This window comes from Typopeltis vanoorti, chromosome 9 (genome assembly GCF_054136105.1).
Source record: "Typopeltis vanoorti isolate ZY-2024b chromosome 9, IOZ_Tvanoo_1.0, whole genome shotgun sequence".
NCBI classification, from domain to species: domain Eukaryota; kingdom Metazoa; phylum Arthropoda; class Arachnida; order Uropygi; family Thelyphonidae; genus Typopeltis; species Typopeltis vanoorti.
Window position 1 is genome coordinate 32,124,139 of NC_143557.1, and position 22,200 is coordinate 32,146,338.

General features: G+C 36.8%; 1 protein-coding gene across 1 annotated transcript in view; it reads right to left on the bottom strand.

Moving 5' to 3' along the window:
• Nucleotides 1–20,043, bottom strand: part of LOC150102957 (uncharacterized) — a 45,534-nt gene extending 25,491 nt beyond the window's left edge. The window contains exon 1 of the mRNA XM_090398179.1: nucleotides 19,948–20,043. The gene's annotated coding sequence lies outside the window, so the exon portion shown is untranslated. The remainder of the gene's footprint in view (nucleotides 1–19,947) is intronic.
• Between the last annotated feature and the right edge of the window lie 2,157 nt (nucleotides 20,044–22,200).

The following is a 22,200-nucleotide window of genomic DNA, read 5'->3' on the forward strand; positions in this document are numbered from 1 at the left end:
GAGGTTCTTTAAGAACATTTCATGGAAGCCAGAATGATCAGCTGTGCTCATCCACTGCATGGCCACCTTTTTCACCTGATCTGACCCCCTGTGACTTCTGGATCTGGGGATTTCTCAAAGACAGGGTTTATCAGGATCATCTTGATAACTTGCTAGCACTGAAAGACGGCATAAAGCAGCATGTGTGCAACATCAGTCCCAACCAGTTGCGGTTTACTTTGAACACACTATACAACAGAGACAGTTTGTGGCATATCAGAAAGGGCAGCAAACTGAATAGTACTGCCCATGAATGCATAACGGAAGTGAATAAATAAGTATTATTTATGCTTGTTTCACTTTTCTCCTTTTCACACACAGAAAAATTACTACATCTACATTTGGTATAGCATACAGCTCCCCTGGTGGTGAATTTTGGAACTACTTTGTTTTCTCAGATATTGCTTCTGCATAATGTATTCCTGCAAAGTTTTCAGCATTTGGATCACTGGGTGGTTCTCCGCAAGGCATTAAACAGAGATATTTTAATCCCGATCACCCACTACACACACACACACACACACACACACACACACACACACACACACACACACACACACAGCATTAAAAGAACAGACAAGATGTAAACTTGGGTAGCAGGGAATGAGAGAGTGGATCAGCTGGCTAAAGAAGCAGCTATAAATGAATGGTTAGAAACAAGTTACCAAACGTACTCAAAATCTGCTATAAAAACACTTGAAGCAGAAATAAGCCTAAACATGTGGAAAGAAGAATGGGAAACATCTAAAAATGGATCAACAACAAAAGAATTCTTACCAATATCAGAAGCAGACTCTGGCTGAAAAAACAAGCCATCTTTGCAGGTTTAACCATGCTAGTAACAGGACACAGAAAATTAAGACACCACCTACACAGATTCCATATCTTGGAATTGCCATCATGCATTTGTTGTCTGCCCTTTCAGACTGTTGATTACTTACTTCACATCATCACTTTTGGAGACGAGTAGCCAGTGTCAAAACAGACTTATCCAAAAGTATTACTCAAAATCATTAAATTTTGCAATAAGACCAACTTCCAGTTGTTGTAATGTAACATAAATTACTGATATTGTGTGAAGAATACGTACATATAGATGTAAAAATATAAATGTAAATATGAATATTAATACAAAAATATAAATATCAATCAGTACTTGGAAGCTACATGCAATATATGCATTGTATGCAATGGAGGAAATGACATGTAGGAAATAAATTACCTCCTGGTAGGGTTACTATTGGGATGGGAAAAAAAAGCCACACCAATACAATAAATTAAACTAATTAAAACTAATAAGTATATAATTTATATGAGACGGCAAGCATTAATACTCTGTAAAAAACCAGGGTGCCACTCGATGAGTCTGAAAATCTGCTTGAGTGTATAGTGCTCAGACAGATTATGAAAGTGACTACAATAATGACTGTATTTGTCCATCTTCCTACCAGAATACCAGACAACCTTCACCATCTTGCCAACATCCTTGACCTCTTCCTTCTCCCCTTCAAAATACAACATGGATATCAGTTCCCTTCTTAGACCACAACCTGGACTAGGCTCGTTCACTTCATAGAAACCTATACCCAGCTATTCTCAATCTAGTGTCCCTCTGGCATCACAAGATGCCAAATGGAATAACCTCTGACTTTTTATTATTATTATGAGACACCTCCAGGAATTGATCAAGGGGGAGACCATACTATTTGCACCAGCTGTCATACCTGTTCTTGAATTCATTCACGCTACTTGCACATACACACACCATCAAAATGGCAATCCATTCCAATCACGCACCACTATGAGTTAAATATCTAGCCCTTACCACCTTCTTGACAGTAAGGAAGTGAAGATGTGCATTCTCCAAACGCATGATCATCAGTGGTCAATGTTATCAGAAGCAAAACATTTGATCAGAAGGATAAAGACAAATGCAGTTAGAGATATATCTAATTATAACAGAACCTGCTTCCTTTTCCAAACTTGTACTGAGCACAAGTTGAAAATAATAATAATAATCCTGAATTAACAAACTAACAAAACAATCTGGCTTTTGCTACTATTAGAAAGGTGAAGTGTTTAGTTCAGAATGCATTTCAAAAAAAGGAAGACTATATGAATCCTGTGTCATTCTTTAGAATTATCAAACGGTGTTATGTTGTAAATGTAAAATTTCTAGAGCAAGAAACCATTCTCATAATTTCATCATGAAAGAAATAAGGAAATAAATTCGAAAAGTAATCTGAATAATTAATTGTATCACCTTGTGCTATTTAGTACTGGGAAGTCTCAATTCAAGAAAACTGGGTGCAAGGCAAACATACAGAATAATTCCCAAATCAGTGTCACAGGAGAGCCTATTTTTTATTTTATTTTATTTTTAAATATCTGACTCATGCATAAAAGATCACAAGACCTATAGCAGATCAGTGCCATGTGTGAACACTGATTGATTGAATGGATAGTGTATCTGCTGCCCAACAAACAAGTTGAAGGTTTGAATCCATTGGAATGGATATTTGTGAATGTATTCAGGTGATAGATGAATTTTCATGGCCTAGAGCAGTTTCCCAGATTTTTCCTGATGGAACACTTCACAAATCCTGAAATTTTCACGGAACACCTTGGTTATTTTGTAATGTATTAATAATCAATTATGGCATAATCATAAAGAGTATTAGTACATTTCTATATACAGTGTGACATGTTAACAAATATAAAATTACATTTAAATCAGTTATCAATCAGTGGACTAATGAAATCTTGTAGCATATTGTAGTTTCCTCAGGCCAACATCATTAAATTAATTTGTGCTGATTTTCATTGACATATCCCATTCTGATCACCAAAAATTTATATTATTATAAATACTTAGGAGTGAATACAGACTTTTTCTCCTGTGTGCTGTGTAGTTTTCCCCTCCTTTTGTACATCCTGGAGATCGCTTTTGTAGGCTGGAGGTGGATGAATCACTATCTGTTGCATCACAAACACCTTCAATACAAGATTTCTTAACACCAAAATTAAACAAAGTCCCTTGTCGCTTCTTCATATTAAAATTTAAACCTGCAGGCCTATTACTTTTAAAAAATCATGGCACTACGGTTTCAAAACTTTCACCCTACAATACGAACTTGTGAAGAAAGTATTCAGTATTACTAGATTTGAGAACCGGATACAGAGACTACCTTGATCTTCAATTTCAGTGGAAAATTTTCTTTACACTTCCTTGCTGATTGGTCACTAATATTTGCAACACAGATATTATTTCGTTCAGTTTTGAGAACAGAGAATACGCTGTCCATTGTTTAATTGGCTTGCAAGCAATTTTTATGAACGATCATAAACAGCGGTATTCCCTTTCCTGAATTACTTCCATGTTTAAAAAATACACGGCTTGGTCACTGACATCACGGAACACTTATTAACTTTCCATGGAACACAATTTGGGAAACCTTGTTCTAGAGTGAGCCTATCTGCTTACTGAAAACTGGGGGGGGGGACATATTCCTGGTGTGCTACACACTTGGAAAATTCATGAAGAAATATTTTTTTTTGTTGTTGTTGTTTTGTTTTTTTGAATTGAACTGTTACAAATAGCAAGACATTTACAGTGTGAATTTAAATCAGATAATGTGAGCATTGCCATTGCAGCACATGCTGGCTAGTCATATATGAAGAGATAATGTAAATCCCTTGTGGAGTCTGCTACAAGGCATCAACATGGATTTTTTTTTTTTCATTTTTTGAAATTTGCATGGGAATTAAAAGCATGCAGCTCTAAACAGCATGTAGCCAAGTTCTACAACATAGATTATCTGCAGCAAACAAGTGCAGTGTACTTAGTTATTATTTGTGGTTTCCTATAGAGTGCCCTCCTGCAATGAGTGGTATCAATAATGATTTTTTTTTTTAAACTGTTAATCCTTCTCAACAACTTGACACAGTGTTAAAGACATTTTGTGTGCACCTTTTTCAAACCAAGAGCACGAGGTCAAGTTAAAAATTATTAAATATGGTAAATCACACACACACCTCTTCCAAATTTATGTAACATTTACATCTCGGAAACAAAGGACTGAATGATGTATAAAAAAAAGAATGTTTTTTTTTTTTTTTTTTTTTTTTTAATAAAGTAAGCTATTTATACAGATTTAATTATTATTTTTTAATAATGTTGCCTTACTACAGCACCACCACTGGAATACAAGCCATGCACCACTGCTGAAAGACTGAAGTGGCGAAAAGAAAACAGGTCAATGCAAATAATTCTCACATTACAACATATTCTAGTCCAATAGAAATCTACAGGCATTAAAAAACCCTAAATGCTGCTCTTAGGGAAATTTCAAACTGATGATATGGATGGAGACATGATTTGGATATTATAAATCCAAGCAGGATTATAATTTTTATAAGTGTGAAAAGTATTTTAAGGGGTGAAAGAAAAATTGAAAATAAAGGTTTTGAAACTAACATTTTAACAGATTCAGAAAGTGTTACATATGATGGTAATTAAAATTAGCATATGGATGATTTCATGCAAGACTGTGGAAAAAGGTGAACCTTCCATAAGTAGTTTTATTTGAACTGAATACGTCATAACTGAATCAGCTGAAATAGTAGAATTACTAAGCGATGCTTTGCAAGAGTATATCATCCAGGTGGAGATATCGCAGTAATGAGAGGGGAAAAGACACATGAGAAGTGAGGTAAATGAAATGGAGGTGCATGGCATATTAGAGAACCTCAATGTGAACACAACTCAAGTTTTATATGAAGGTGGTAGGGAACTATCAGTGCCAAAGACCATATTATATAATTAAGTCTTTGCTCTGGGTTAGTCCAAAAGGAGTGGAAAAAGGGAAAAATAGTTCCATTGCATAAAGGAGGCTCCAAGACTGATGTAGCAAATTATTGACCAATCAGCATATCAGGAGTCACTGTCAAGGTACTGGAGAAGTTAGTTAAGTGCAAAGTACAGGAATGGAAGATGGAAATGGGACAATGTATTGGGCGGGGAACATAGTTTAGTGAAGGGTAGGTCATGTGTCAGTAACTTGCTCACATTTTATAATACAGTGACAGCTGAGTTGGACTTTGCAAAAGCCTTTGACAGGATACCACATGGAATTCTAATCAATAAACTATAGAACATGGGGATGGATATAAAGTTGGTGAAGTGGATAAGACGGTGGTTGATGGAGAGATATCAGAGAGTAGTTTATTCAGGAGTCGAATCCAGAAGAAAATCTGTGACTAACGGTGTGACACAGGGCCACTTCTTGGGCCACTACTGAGGGTGGTCTGAAAGTTCTCGGCCTAACAATGAATAAACAAATTTATAATTTCGAAATTATTTTTATTTTTCAACATAATCTCCCTTAAAACTAATACATTTATTCCAGCGATGCTCCAGCACAATTATCCCATCCCTGTAGTGGGATGGGATAATTGTAAGATCTGCAAAATACCTCTCTATAGCTGCAATCACCTCTTGATTAGAAGAAAAACGCTGACCAGCGAGGAAGAGTTTTAGTTTTGGGAAGAGACAGAAGTCAGAGGGAACCAAATCTGGGGAATAGGGTGGATGTTCCAACAATTCATAGTGCAGATCCTTTAATTTTCCCATTGCCAAAACACCTTTCTGGGCAGGTGCATTGTCCTGATGAAAGATGATTTTTTTCTTCTACAAACCAGGTCTTTTCTCACAAATTTTTCGTCTGGTCTGGTTAAAAGATCGGAATAATTTCTCCCGGTTATTATTTTACCCTTTTCAAGATAATTAATAAATAAAATGCCATTAGCATCCCAAAACGCTGATGCCATGACCTTTCTGCTGATGTTACCGACTTTGTCTTCTTTGGCGCTGAACAACCGACTTCTCTCCACTGTTTTGACTGCTGTTTGGATTCTGGTGTGTAATGGTTAATCCAAGTCTCATCCACAGTAATAAATCAACGCAAAAATCAGTTTTATTCTTCTTAAAACGCTCCAAGCACCGTTCAGAGATTTTCATGCGAGCACGTTTTTGATCTGCTGTGAGCAAGAATGGCACCCATCTTGCGCAAATCATTTTCATTTGCAATTCTTCATGCAAAATATATCCTACAGGTTCTTATGAAATGCCTATAGTCTCAGCAATTTCACTCACTTTGACTCGCCGGTTATCCAATACCATATTGTGCACTTGATCAATGACCTCTGGTGTTGTTACACTTTTTGGACATCCTTCACATGGATCATCTTCAAGGCTGGTACGGCCATGTTTAAACTTGGCAGCACATTTCTAATTGTCGAAAACGAAGGAGAAGAGTGCCATAAACATTTATGAACTTCAAATGAATTTCGTTTGACATTAAACCTTCTTTTACAAAGAATTTTATAACTCCACGATACTTAATTTTATCCATTTCAAATCATACAGGCAACACTTTTGCTTCAGACAGCTGTATAAAACAAACTACCTGATACAGTGACTTGCAATTTCACATGGATGCTTATGACAGATGTACCAACTCAGAAAAAAAAAAAATATTGCCAACAACCATACTGGTGTTGCCATCTATGATCAAAGCCGAGAACTTTTCAGATCACCCTTGTACATTAATAATATAGGAAATGATGCGAGTGGAACTGATCAGTTGTTTGCCAATAATGCAAGATTGGTTAGTGCAATAATTAATACAGATGATGTTAAAATTTTGCAGGATGATTTGGAGACTGGCAGTCTGGATAAAGGAGAATGGATGTCAGTTTAATGTGGCAAAGTGTAAGGTTAAGCATTTTAGAGTGAAAAGATTACTAGCTATGACACATTGATGGAACTGTATAATTTACTCCAGAAAATTGATGCAGTCAGAGATTTGGAAATGCTAGTGAAATAGAGAGTTAAAGTTTAGAGGGCACATAGCAAAGGTGGCTAAAGCAGCTGATCAGATTAATTGGTTACTGAAGAATACTTTGATGAGCAGAGACAAGCAGGTTATTTCTCTTAATTGAGACGTGATAAGATCCCATCTTGACTACTGCACACAGATCTGGTCACCTGCGTTTCTTGGGGATGAGGAAGAGGTGAAGAGGATCCAGAGGCAAGTCACCAAGATGGTAGCAGGTTGAATATTTGTGAGTCAGAAATTGGTTGTCAGCCGGAAAAAGGGGTGTATGATTGAGATTACTGAAGGGTTTTACAAGATTAATACAGAGGAAATTTTTCAGAACAAGTCTGGTGGTGGGAAAACTAGGGACCATCCTTGGAAAATAAGAGTGTAGTGGTGTTATAACTATATTTTTTGCTTCGAGAGTGGTGAACGAGTGGAATAGGTTGCCAGAGTCTGTTGTAGGTGGCATAACTGTGAATGCGTTCAAAACTAAGTATGATAGATATTGTGTAAATGTTGGATAGTACCTGGCATGACGTTTAGGGCATCCTTTGATGAGTCTATGGACTCATCAAGGGATGATGAGTAACCCGTAATAATATTTTGGAATATTTTGTGAGAAAAGAAAAGCATCTAGCATGTGCGAAAACTGTTTCAAGACTTCACAAAAGACAAATTAAGACATGTATGTCTAAAGTTGCTGGTGGAAATAAAATGCCAGCTGATTTCAGGTATAATGCATGCTATGGAGATGTATGCTGAATGAAAATATTTTTGATACTTGCAAAATACTGTATTCTGATAAAATTATTTATTAAATTCTGACATGTTCAAAAATACTGATGAACAATTATTGTAAAGAATAATAATATTCGTATGGAGTTTCCCCCATTTCTCCCCCACCTCTTCGGGGGGATGTTGAGCCCTCCTGATGAGTGATTAAGTGTGTGTGTGTATTTTATAACTATAGATCTGGTTTGCCTGTTCTGAGGGACAAAAAACCCTCTACCTCAGTATGAGACCGGCTAACTCACCTTTAGTCGAAAGAGACATCATAGATGGGAATTGAACCCATAACTTTCTGAGCAGAGGGTTTCGTCTACACCGACTGAGCTCATTGTGAAAAAAGAAGATGGACAATATTTATAAAGGACAATAAGGGGAAAAAAGTTATCAATATCTTCATAACAAAGTGATGAAAGTAATTATTTAATTCTGTATTAGAATTCATGAAAATGATTTATGTATTTATGAAAAGATTCATAAGTACACTAACATATTTAGTTTTTACTTGTACTCTTATTTATCATTTGACATTTCTTTGAATGTCAAACCATGTCAAATTATCAGTGTTTTCTACTGATTTTTATCATGGATTGTTGCATTTTGCTATGAAACTGAAATTCCAGTGGCTAAAAAAAAAAAAAATCTACTATTTCTTTACTTTCTATTAAACTATAAAAGAGAAATTCAGCAATTTTCTGCTAATACTAATAAGAGATAGTAATGGCAAGCACATGGACTATAGCTGGACTATAGAACTGCCTACACCTATGATGTCACCAAGGATATGTTGGGGCCTTGTCCTAAATAACATGCAGTAAAAATAATAATTTACACTTATGAATATTTTTACAATTGTTTTTCTACATCAGAATTCGTAATTTTGGCTTCATAACTACACATAATCAGCACTTGCTATGTGACCAATTAGAGATTGATGTATATGTTTAGAAATTGCAAAGTGTGTTTACATGAAATGGTCCAACTGTACTACCAGAGACCTGGTGTTTGTTATACACTTAGTTCACAGAATTTGTGAAATATACAGCTGTTTGTCATAAAGACATTTTCATTTCACTAATGATAGTGTCACAGGCATTATTAACATCTCAGCTGGTGTGTAACTGAACAACTACACAAGCACACGAACGAGATTCTTGGGAGATTGACAGATGGACAAGTGTTATCCAGTAAGTAGAGTAGAGAATTTGTTTGGAAGTCATATACTACCATGACTGGAATAGTAACAGTGATCACCGAAAATGAATTTTTAAGCAAGGTGAACGTTATGGCTGATGGATTAATTATTATTATACAGGTATCTCTATGGAATCAGACTCACTGCAGGAGGTGTATGCTATCACACACCAAACTGTGTCTCAAACTCAATGTGTCTGAATTCACAACATACTCAGGCAATGCATTCCACTCAACAACCACTCTCCATGCAAAGGACCTACTGATCACTCCTTTGCTCTCACCTTACTCATACATTTTCTAGGGATGGCCTCCTGTTCTATCTCCTCTCCTATTCTATGAAAAATTTTTATTTTAACCTGGTGACAACCTCTGACTAACTAATATGTCTCAATCATATCCCCCCTCCTCCTATTCACAAGGCTTTGCAAATTACATTTGTTTGTCTTATATTATACATTCCAAAGCTCAGTTACCACCTTGGTGAATCTTTCCAACATATTCTCATCACCATGAAAACCAGGTGACCAAATCTGTACACAATAATCCATATGATAACTGATCAAGGCCAATATATATCTGATATGACTACTTCACAACTTGTGCAATATGGCCCTAGAATTCAGGTCTTTGTTCACCACCACTCCCAGATCTCCCATTTCTTCTATCTCCCTCAAAGTTTCTCTACCAAGTGTATACTTTGCATTTTGAAATTTACCAAATTTCATTAATATACAAGATGAACAACAATAGCTTTAATACAGATCTCTGTGGCACACCACTAGTAACTTTCCTGACAGCTAGTCACCAATCCAAATGACCTAGTCTGTCATCCAATCCCATCTGTTTCAGTTTATTTAACAGCTTGTCATTTGGCAGTCTAACAGTCAAAAGCTTTTACAAAATCTAAGTATACCACTGTATACACATATCTCCCATATCCAAAACATTCATCACCTTGTTAGTACATAAACTGGTAAAACATGATCTCACTTTAACAAACCCCATGCTGACAATATCAACCCATTTCTATATCCTAGTTTTCATTAATCTCACCAATACCTTAACCACAACTCCAGATATCACCACCACTTTTATGCAGTGGAATAATTTTACCTTCTTTCCACACTCATTGAACCTGTGTTGGTGTAAGACTCTTATTAAGCAGGCATGCCAATGCTACTGCCAAGTCCCTGGAATATTCCCTAAAGACATGTGGTGATATGTCATCAAATCTTATTTCCATATTAACATCAAGATTATTTATTTCCTTATATACCTCCTGCTCATTGACAATTAATCCATCCTCTATCTCCTCTACACTCGATCTGATTGTGATTTCACCCTAACGAGCATGCAACACCCTTATAAAATGTTCACTGAATGCTCTATGTCCTCTGCAGCAGTCACTATTCCACTATCTTCATTCATTATCATTTTACCATAATCATTCTTCCTTCTACTTGCCACATATCTAAAAATTCTAGGGTTTTTCTTGGCCTGATTTCTGCTCATACTGTACTTTTGCTGGCCTTACCAAATGAGACTTTCCTGGCATGCCCTTGATATTCCTCGTGCAATTGACAGTTACCATCATTCATCTTGTGCTGCCTTCAAAATTTCATACTTAATCCCTTCATTCATCCATTTGGCACCCACCTTATTCAGCCTTTTGGCCTTCAGAATGAATTTGCACTTTGATCTTGTTAAAATATCATTTCATCAATTATCATGCAGTATTGATCTCACTTAACTCCCCATTCCATGCTATAGCTCCAAGTCATCTCCTAAGCTTTTCATAATCACAAGCCTTATAGTTCTACATATGTCCTTTCTTCACATAGAGCCACCACTCAGGTGATCACCTCATGGTCACTCTCACCATCTGAGGGAAATGTGATACCCCACTCACAATCACATCCTCCAATGAAATGAGTAGATCAAGATTCTTGATCCTTTTCTGTCCTCCCTTGCATGCTGCTTAAGATAATCTCTCTCTGAAGAACTCAAGAGATATTAATTATCCTTATACCCAAACGTTGTCTCTGTGTTCCAATCAATATTACCATAATTAATGTTATCAATAATGATAACCCTACCTTTGTTTGCTACCCAAGTTGTTTATACATTTCTCCATCACTACTCTGCACATCCTCTGGCCTATAGCAGCATCCAATTAAAAACTTTGTCAACCTCCACCTCACTCAAAACTATTGCCACTATTTCCCTCTCACATCACTTTGTGCAGACATAATTTGCCTGCTATCAAACACCACTCACCTTCTTGTCCTTTCTATCTTCACAAAAAGCATCATACGCTTCCATTTCTATTCCCACCAGGATATCGTATTTATCCAACCATGTTTCACTTATTCCAACAATTTTTGGGGCAAATAAACTCAATCAACAAAACCATTCCATCTCCTTTATTTCTGATGCTCCTGACATTTGTAAATAAACATAGTAATTCACTTTTAGGTCTCATCAGTGCTGCCCATGCCTTGGTTGTGATTTCCCCATATCTAACCATTCTCAATTGCTTTTATGACCACTTATCCTATTTATTTCCTCAGACTCAACTACACCTCTTACATCCCAGGCCATCCCATTCCCATGATGAACATCCTCATACACACATTCACTACTTTCAACAACCACTCTCCTTGTCTACCCAGGCTCTGTCACTTTCCTGTCCATGTTGCATTCGTTTCCTCATCACTATCTCTCACACTACTACTATTCTCATTTACAACCATTTCAGTCTCACCAGTTGCTCTCTCCTCATCTTTTGCTTCACCTCTTACTTCCTCTACTTCTAGCTCCTCCTAGCAAGAACAGTCTGACTGATAAAAAATGCATTTAAATGCAACCCATCATTCCTTCAAATGCATCCCACACATTTAGATACAAACTCCACTCCCTTTTCCTCACAAAGCTCTAAAACATGCTATTCATGATCCCTGTTCAATATCTCAACTTGTCACTATCACACCTCAGCTACAGACTGACTACCTTTCCAACCATACTGTTATTTTTTAATCTCCTCAACAACCTCCTGATTACTTATCTACTTATTGCAAAATACTTTAAAAAATAACTTATATTTCAGCACCCAAAATCACCACGTGTAGCGCTTTTGCCCTCTAATAGAGAATGTATTGCAACATTTGAAAAAATGCTAAAAGCAAAAGGACATGAGTGACATCATCATCATCATCAAATTATTGCCATGTACCCTCAATGGGTGTACAGGATATGATAGTACTAAATGAAAAATTTACATCATTACTAACTTCCTATCTACAATTTCTCTCCAAATCTGTCTGTTACTTGTCAAGACTCCAACATTATCAGATCTTATATTTCTATCGTCTAAGGCACTTTGTACCTTATCAATCCACCTATATCTTGGTCTTCCTCTGGGTCGTTTTCCTGCCAACCTAGCAGAGAACACTTGTTTTGCTAATCTTTCCTTACCCATTCTGTTTAAGTGACCATACCACCTGAGATTAGCCTGCTAACAATGTCCAGTTCTTTCCTAATATCCTTGTTTTTAATATGATATTGCCACTGGTCATGCCTCTAATCTTTCTCAGGAATCTCATATCTGCGGTCTCTAGCTTTTGGTCAAGTGTTTTACTTCTGACCCAGCTCTCAGATCCACAAGTTAAAACTGGTTTGAACACTGTCTTGTATACAGCTAATTTAGTGTTCCGACTAATTTCTCTCTTATTCCATATGAATTTATTCAATTGACTTCCTACCATACCAGCTTTGTTGATTCTGTTGTCTATTTCCATATTTAATTTACCATCTTAACTAAAAATTGTGCCTAAGTAGGTGAAATGTTTTACTTGTTCCACAAGTTCTCCGTTCACAACATAGTTGACATTTTCGACGATTCTGCCTATTTTCATTGTCTTTGCCTTTTTATTGCTGACCTTCATACCATATCTATTATAACAGTTATTCAATTTAGCCAGGGAATCTTGCAACTTGCAGCGGATTTATTGATAAGTATAACATCATCTGCATAAAGCAAAGAGCTGACATCTCCAATTTTGATATCATGTGTAATACCACTTTCCTTCATAATGTGATCCATATAAATAATGAATAACAGAGGGGATAATGTACATCCTTGTCTCACACAAGATTTAACATTAAACCATCTTCCTGTACTTCCTTCAATTCTAACTGCCGACTTACAGCTCAAATAAAGACTAAGTATTGCTTGATGTAATGCCCCATTGACACCATATAACTGTAGCGTATTGAATAGCTACTCTCTTGGCACCTTGTCATATGCCTTTTCCAGATGGACAAAACTTAAATACAGATCTTTGTTATATTCCCATGATTTCTCAACTATTTGTCGTAAAGTGAAGATCTGATCCTGACAGCCTCTATTTGGCCTGAATCCAGCTTGTTCTTCACCAAGCTTTTCTTCCACAATTCTTCTCAACCATTTCTCAAGTATACTTGCATAAATCTTGCCAGGAACACTCAGTAAGAAAATACCTCTGTAATTCTTACATTCAGTTTTATTTCTCTTTTCATATATGGGTACTCTGAGAGCTCTACTCCAATCATCAGGAATTCGTCCCTCTGTCCAGGCCTTCTGAACTATGCAGTGCAGCCATTGTAAGACTTTTATACCACCATACTTCAGCATTTATGGTCGAATATCATCTACTCCTGCTGCCTTTCCACATTTCAAGCCTTTGATGGCTTTTTCTACTTCAAGTATGGATATGTATTCCTGACTATATGCCTGTTGAGTGTTTTTTACCACTGTGCTATCACTGCTTGTTTCATTTAGCAATTTTTCGAAGTAATTACTCCATACTTCAAGGATATCTTTTTCTCCCGTTTTCATGTCACCTTTATCATCTCTAATTCCTTTTACAGCACTCTTTCCTCCATTTCTAATCTTCTTCAACAACCTCCAGGATATCTTACCACCTTCTTGATATTTATTTTCTATGTTCTTGCCAAAGGCCTCCCATGACTTTCGTTTACCTAGCTTTCTTTAAATGTAAGAAAGCTAATTAGCTTTCTTACATTTGCCGCTGTATTCTCTAAGAGCACAAGCTGACTTATTTGCCAGGAACGTTTGATATGCTTTCTTCTTTTCCTTCACTGCTTCTTTAACTTACTGTGTCCACCATGGAGTTATGATTTTTCTATCCTTGCAGACAACCTCACCACATGCCTCTCTGGATGAATCAATCAGGGTTTTCAACTCTTGCCACTGAATCTCCAAGGTTTGGTTCCTGTTCTCAAACTCTTTCATTTTTTCTTCAATAATCTTTGTGTATTTTAGTCTACAGTTCACATTTGAGAGCTGCTCAACTTTTATTCTCTTTAAAACTTTCTTATATGTTATTCTTTTCAATATGAAATTCAATTTCATCCTGCTCAAGACCAAATAGTGATCACTTCCAATTTCAAATCCTCTGTACACTCTGGTGTTCTGCGCCATGGAGAAAACATCGTCAATGAGACTTTTCTTATTTCTTGCCTCTTCTCTCCATATGAATTTGTGCACATTTTTATGTTGAAACATGGTGTTAGTAATAACCAGTCCTTGTCCTGAGCAGAAATCCAACAGGTATTTGCATTATTATTAGCTTTGCTCTTTTCTCCAAATTTTCCCAATATATTTTTGTATGTCTGACAATCATTTCCTACTCTGCTATTTAGATCTCCAACACAGACCAACTTTTCCTTTTTCATTGTGTCAGCTGCTTTCTCTAAATCCTCAAAAAATTCCTCCACTTCTACCTTAGTAGAACCTTCTGTGGGACAATAGGCACAAATAAGTCTCATTGTCCAGTTCCCCTTTCTGATATTTGCGAACATCACTCTACTTGAGACTGCCTGCCATTCAAGAAGATTAGCCTTGTATTTAGTGTTGAATACAATGGCTACTCCTCCTTTTTCTTGGTTGTCATTGCCTGAATATAACAATTTGTATTTATTGCTCAGAAAGATCTCACCAGTTTTTGTCTTTTTTGTTTCAGTCACCCCTATTATGTCGATCTTGTTACTTTTCTAATTCTTGAGCTAGCTCCATTTCTTTGCCATTCAGGCTTCTTGTGTTGATAGTACCGATCTTTAACTCAGGTGATGTTGAGTTGGGGTGTACTTTCAGATTTGTTCCAGTAGTTGACTTTTCGGTGTTCAACCTGGTTCCCTGGTGAAAACAACAGGGACCTTGTTTAACCGGGCGACGCCCCAGTCGGCATGAAATTTTGTCATGTTGTACCATCATTTTGTATTTTGGTTTAAGCCAATAAGAATACAATTTGGTCAGCTAAATCCCTAACTGCTAGCCCATCCTCATTCATTCAGTATCCAGGAAGATACCCAAGAGGGTGCACCACGAGAAGGTGAGGATTGGACATTAGGTCAGAAGCCCTGGTCGGTTCTCTGCATTCCTTTAAAGGCTATGTGGCGTCTACTCTGAGTATTTGAGATGTAAAGTACAGCAAATTAAGAGTTATTTTCTTGCTACATTCTATTTGTATTCTTTCACTGATAAAAGAACGTGATTATACTTTCTATTTGAGATTACCTGCGGTAAGATATTCAGGCTACATAAAAAATTACTACATAGTCTTATGGGAGTTTAGTTTTATTTTAATTTAATTAATTTGAATAGTGAATATGCATTTTGTTTAAGTTGTATTAAATATAATTTATTTTATTTTATTGAATGAATTATTTCTGGTTCCTAGAAAGAATAACATTTAAAAACATTGCCCCAATCAGATGTGAATTCCTGTAATTTTTCCTTGATTCTTGGCATGAACACAAAGATGTATTAACACTAAATTAGTGCATCTGATAGATTTTAATCAAGTGTACACCATGCGAGTGGACTCAACCTAATTATTAGTCTGCAGCTCAGCAAGCAAATAATCTTGATGCTACTATTCAGTCAAGTATCAAGAAAGAATCCAATTGTAGTACAGTATAAGAGATACTACCAAGATGACTACAAATGAGCCAAATAAAATTATTAATCTGCAAGGATTAACAAAGAATCAATTGTAGTCTATCCTATGTCCCTTTCAATTGCACCTTTAACAATCACCACTAAAAGTCATGACAGGAAACAAACATACATTGAGAAAAGACAAACTTCCCAAAACTTTCATAATATCCACTTTCTCCAATCTGCCAACAATACTTTTCCTAACGGAAAAACTTTCACCTAGTTGCAGAGCTAACCAACTAAATGGGTCCACAGGTAGCAGATAGTGGATCACTACACTCCAGATATGGAGGGCAGCTGCGAGATAAGCAGGGCAATCTGACAAATGAGCAGTCCTGGAACAAGTGCAGCACTGCCATCAGGGGTGGTGGAGCAACCCTCAGCAAGGCCTCTCAAACCAAAATGAGACAGATCCCAAAGATGACAATGTAATATGGTGACCTATGCCACCATTAAATAAGCATACACCTGTGGAGGTACCCAAGGATTAACTGCAGCAATTGTCTACCAGATAAGGTGTAGATACACAGGCATCTGCTCCACATTAGGAATGGCTTGTTTTGGGGATTGATGTTAGCCTCCTCTAGCTAGGAAGTAGCAACTTCTGACTAATACCTCACTTCAGAATCAAAATGCCAACAATGGTATCTTGGACACTACAAAAAATGTGCACACAGTATCAGAATAGACAATACTAGCTGGAATGTCAACAATTCACGTCCATAGCTTATGTAGATGGTTATGTTCAAAATGTCCACTACAGTCTCCAAATCATTTCAGTCACCTTAAAAATGAATGAACACAAATAAGAACACTGGGAATTACCTGGCTATCCTCCAGTTGAATATCCGAGGGGCATACTAGATCAAAATCAGAAGTACTCGATAATATCCTTATCATGCACAAAATAGATAATGTTGCTCTACAAGAAACTCAACACAACCCACAAGGAAATATTACCATTCCTGGTACATTCTTCTCGCTGATAAACATGAAAGATATGGCTTGGATATCTATGCTAAAGAAAATCTGAGAAGAATCTCTGAACCATTTACAAAGTAACTATTCTATTGGTATATGGCTGCACAACTTCTCAATCTACAATGTACATAAGCCTCCTCTACTTGACTGGCCAAGCCATGCAATTCCTCAGTCAGCCCATTCTGGCATCATTGTTGGGAATTTCAACTCGCATAGTACATTATGCAGAAACAATAATGATGACAACCCAGGCATGCAACTGACAGACGGAATGCTAACAAGCAGTTTCCACCTCTTCTATGACAGCAAGTAACCTAGAATCTTCAAATCTGGAAGATGGAGACAGACAACTCCTGCCCTCTAATTTACTACCACTGATATGGAAGGAACTCCTCTCACCTCAACCTATCAAATACTGCATCCCCCCCCCCCACCCACACACATCCAGAATAAACAGCATTACAATACCCTGATGGAATCTCAGGAAAGCATACTGGCCAAAATTTACTGAATTCACTGAAAACAACATCAATATAATTCCACCTACAGTTGATAACTTTCAAAGGTTCATTAAGCTTCTCATAGCATCTGGCAAGAAACACATCCCAAGATGATTCAGAAAAATCTACACACTATGCTGGTCAATTGAAAGTAGTATTCTTCAAGCAGAATATGATAATATAGCCTTGCCAAAACCCAACAAAACCATATAGACACTTTTTCTGCTCTCTTAAGGTCATTGGATGATGGTAGAAGAGTTCATGGCATGAAGAAATGAAAAACCTCAACTTTATCAGATCAAGTTGCAAGGTTTGGTTTGGTCACTGCTCTGTCGACCGTGAGGCACCTCCAAACAGAACTAAAGGATAAGTAAACCCTAACACAAAAAGCTACACCCAAAATTCCCACAGATACAAAAAGAACACAGAGATCCATAGTCTTTAAAAAAAAAAAATTTTCTTTTCATGTCCTACTGAATTCACTGAAAACAACATCAATATAATTCCACTTAAAAAATAAAAAAAAAAAACCATAATCCCTCAAACTAAAACAGGTAAAGCTCCTGGTGTTGATGGCATCCTTCCAAACTTTCTTATTCACTTTGGCCTAAAAGCAAAATCTTTTCCTATCTAATTTCTTCTCCTGAATAATAAATATAAACTACTTCCAAAACGTTGGCATGAATCAAAGATAATATAGCCTTGCCAAAACCCAATAAGTCAAATGATGACCCTAATAACTACTGCCCTATAGCATTGCTCTACATTCCTTACAAATGTTTATCCTCTCTAGGATTTCTCCAAAAATAGATGCAATTTTACCCAGTGAAAAGGCTGGGTTTAGACCTGGCAGAAATTGCTGCAACCGGGTCCTAGTTCTCACAACCAACATAGAAGCTGGATACGAAAAGTTTCAAAACAAGTACTGCCTACATAGATTTAACATCACCATATGGAAGAAAGGTTCACTATATAAAAACAGCCAAAATAATCAACTGCCAAAACTCTCTACCATTATTATAATAAATGCTCTCCAATAGGAAAGTAAAGGTTCATCTGAATTCACAAAAAAGCTAAACATTTATCCTGTAGGATGGATTGCTGCAAGGATCTGTCCTTGTCCCAGCTCTATTCAACCTGAACACAAGTGACATCCCTCCAACAGCTAACCAAAAGTATCTTCATAATACAATTTTAATGAAATAACTACAGCAAAAAGAAATAATTAAACAAGGTTTAATCATTTCAATATTTCAACTCCAAGAGACATCTTCAAGATTAACATTGTATATAATAACACACAATGTGGAAGAAATGAAATTCAACTATACAAAGACTAAATTCTTATGAGGGGTGCCCTCTATTGGTCCTGTTGACTAGCCTTAGTTGTTGGGCCGGAAGCATAAGAAATAAAGCTTCCTAAATCTTGGGAAGTTTAACACAACCATATTGATTAAGATTAGGCTAGTTTTTTAAATATGCTATTGATTCTAAAAAGAGTTAAGTTTTTATTTACTGTGATACAGTATAGTAGTTTTTTCCCCATCTGATTCTGTGCAAGGTATCCAAAGGCATGGTCAGCTAGAACTGACTGACCATAGTTGCAGCAGCATATGTACTTTTTTGTGTTCCTCTAAGTCAGTGGTTCCCAACCTTTTTCCACTTGTGTACCCCCTTTAAACCCATTTCTATAAATTGTACTCCTTGTTTTTAAAATAGCTGTTTTCAAACTTTGTCCATAACTAATGTTTTGCATTTTGTTTATTATACTTGTTTTTCCACCATTATTGATTATTTTTACGATTACCCCTGAACAACCCAGCACGTACCCCCCCCCCCCCCGGGGACACGTGCTGAGCCTATCGCCTAGGAAATCATTGGCAATCTAGCTCTTCCATTTACTACAATTCCTCTATTTTTCCATTCAAGATCTTTAAATATCTCTTCCATAAATGTCATAAACAGTTACAGCAATATGGTGCATTCTTGTCTAATTTTTTATAAAAATTTAAAATATCCTTTTTTATTGTGTATTTTATATTTGTTCCTGATTTTATAGATGTTGAATTTTTGTCATTTTTTTTTTCGATTGAATCATTTTTTTTAATGGCTGTCTACAATAGCTAATACAGAATTGGAATCAAAGTCTTTTCAAAATAAATAAAGAGATTTTAATGTCTATTTGTATTTTATATCTTATTACACAGATATTAAATATTATTATTTTTTTTACTCTTTAGAGACACTTGCAACATTATGATTAAGAATTATAGACACGTAAATTATAACTCGGGAGAGAGATAAGCCACAACATCCTCTGGTCCAAGACTCGCCTTCTACAGAGATGTCGCTATAAATTTGAACACCATTTCAAAGAGAGTGCTGAGGCCTTATTTCAATGCCCTAACTTAAATCGAAATGACTGTATATCCTTACCAAAAATATGGGAAAGTTTAATCAGGATAACAGATTAATTTATTTTTTAAATTGAGACTTTTAATTCCTACATTAGTCTAATGTTATTTATAAATTAAGATTATTATATGAAATTGTGAATTAATACCTATATAAAATCATCACTGGTGAAATTTTTCCTCTCTTTAATGCTTAGCAACGCAACATCACGCGGCTCGTTCTACTTTTGAATGATCAATTGTTGGTATTCCACCTGGTTAAAAACTGTTCCTATATAGCCAACTGACGATAGTCTGTTATTTTCAGACTAAAATATTTGGCAAATATTAAAATATTATTGTGTTTACGTGTCTATAATTCTTAATGCAATATTTACCTGTTACTTCAAACAACTTACTTATTTCAAATACATTTCGATGAGTTCGAATAATAATGAACAGTAACCTCAATGGCTTAAAATATTTTAGTTTTTAAGGATACCATTCTTATCCGTACTTTTTTTTTTTTTAAACATATGTATGGTTCAAAACATTTCGGTTACTGTGCAATGTTAACGCTTAGAGAGACATTCATAAAGAGGTGTGCTACAAGAAGTTTTCAATTACCAACCAGATTATTGTATAAATACATACATACATACATCTTCAAGGCCCACCTTTCCAAATTGGGTTGTGGGGGCAACAGCTGCAAGAGGAACTTCCAATGGTCATGATCCTCTGCCACCAAGCTCAGGTGTTCTGGTGGGATTCCCAAACGTGTCCACCCAAGGTTTTGGATATAATCTATCCAGCGAGTCCTTGGCCTTCCACGTGGCCTCCCACCCTCTGGCTTGGCAAAGAGGGCCTGTTCAAGGAGCCTCTCTTGTGGAATTCTGACCAGGTGCCCGTACCAACATAACTTTGATCTCTCGACACGGAGAAGCAGCGGTTGAGTATTGAGGGTTACCCGAATTGCAGAGCTTCTGACTCTGTCGAGTCTTGTTAGCCCCGCAACCTATTGAAGGAACCTCATTTCAGCCGCTTGGATTCGTGTCCACATTCTTTCCATTACCCAACTCTCATGACCATAGATGAGGATGGGGACAAAGACTGTATTGAAGACAGCCAGCTTTGCCTTCTGGCTTAACTCCCGCTTCAATACTACCGAACGGCCAAGCTCCTACAATATTGAGCTTGCTAAGCCAATTCGAGTATCTAGCGCTACGTCCCATTTTCCATCATTCGTGAATATGGACCCAAGGTACTTAAACTTCTCCACTTGCCTCATTGGGACTCCACTTACATGTAGATTGCACATGGTTGTCTTGAGACCACAAATGTTTCAGTTTTGGCCACACTGATCTTCATTCTGGCATCTGCACAAACAGCTACTAACGTATACAGGGTCCGCTGGAGGTCATCTGTGGAAGAGCTAAGTAGAACTAGGACATCTGCAAAAAGAGGACGTCCAATGCTACATCTTCCAATTCTGACACACTCACTGCCTCGGCAGTGCCTATCAATCCAGTCCATAAATATTATGAAACGGAGGGGTGACAGAATACACCCTTTGCGGAGGCCAATGGAGACTGTGAAAGGTTCAGACTTTGTGCTGTTAACCCTGACACAAAACTCGGGGCATTCATACAGGGACTTGATGGCAGCTAATAGTTGGCCATCCACTCCATACTCCTGTACTACTTGCCAAAACTTATCCCGAGGAACCCAGTCATATGCCTTCTCCAAGTCCACAAATCATGTGGACTTGATATTCGAATCCTCTACAGTTTTTGCAATCGTTTTTCATGCAGTATTTTCAAATATCTTGACAAAGTCGTGTAGTATCATGGTGTAGCCATTTGCCTTTATGCAATTCTGCTGTCATTTTATTATAAAATGTGAATAAGTTACTAAGGCAGCACCCACCTTTACAATGAGTTGCCCTGGTGTTGCACCACCTGTGACATTCATCAGATTCCTATACAGTACTTTTGCATAATAAAACTCCAGATCATAAACTATTACATAAATATCGCTGCTGTGTTAAGTTTTATCAGTGTGGTTGTAATAATGGGAATAAATGAGCGAAATATCTCCACAAGGTTTGTTTTCCGGTAGGTAGAATGGGGAGGTGATTAAAGAATTAGAGGTTTTCAAAAGGATGATGAACTGATGAAGAGATTTCAGAGACAATTGACTAAGTCAAATTCTGATCTCTGGAATATGGAGCATGAGGACAGATTGAGAGAATCATAAAGCTACGAGAGAATAAGAGAATCATAATCATAAAGTTTGACAGATTCAAATGTAGACGTTATTCCTGGACGCTGTATAAGGAGGATCTGGGTAAGGGAAGAAGGAGTAGATTTTTTATATGAGAGCGGTGGGTGATTTGAATGCACTTCCTGAAAGTGTAAGACAGT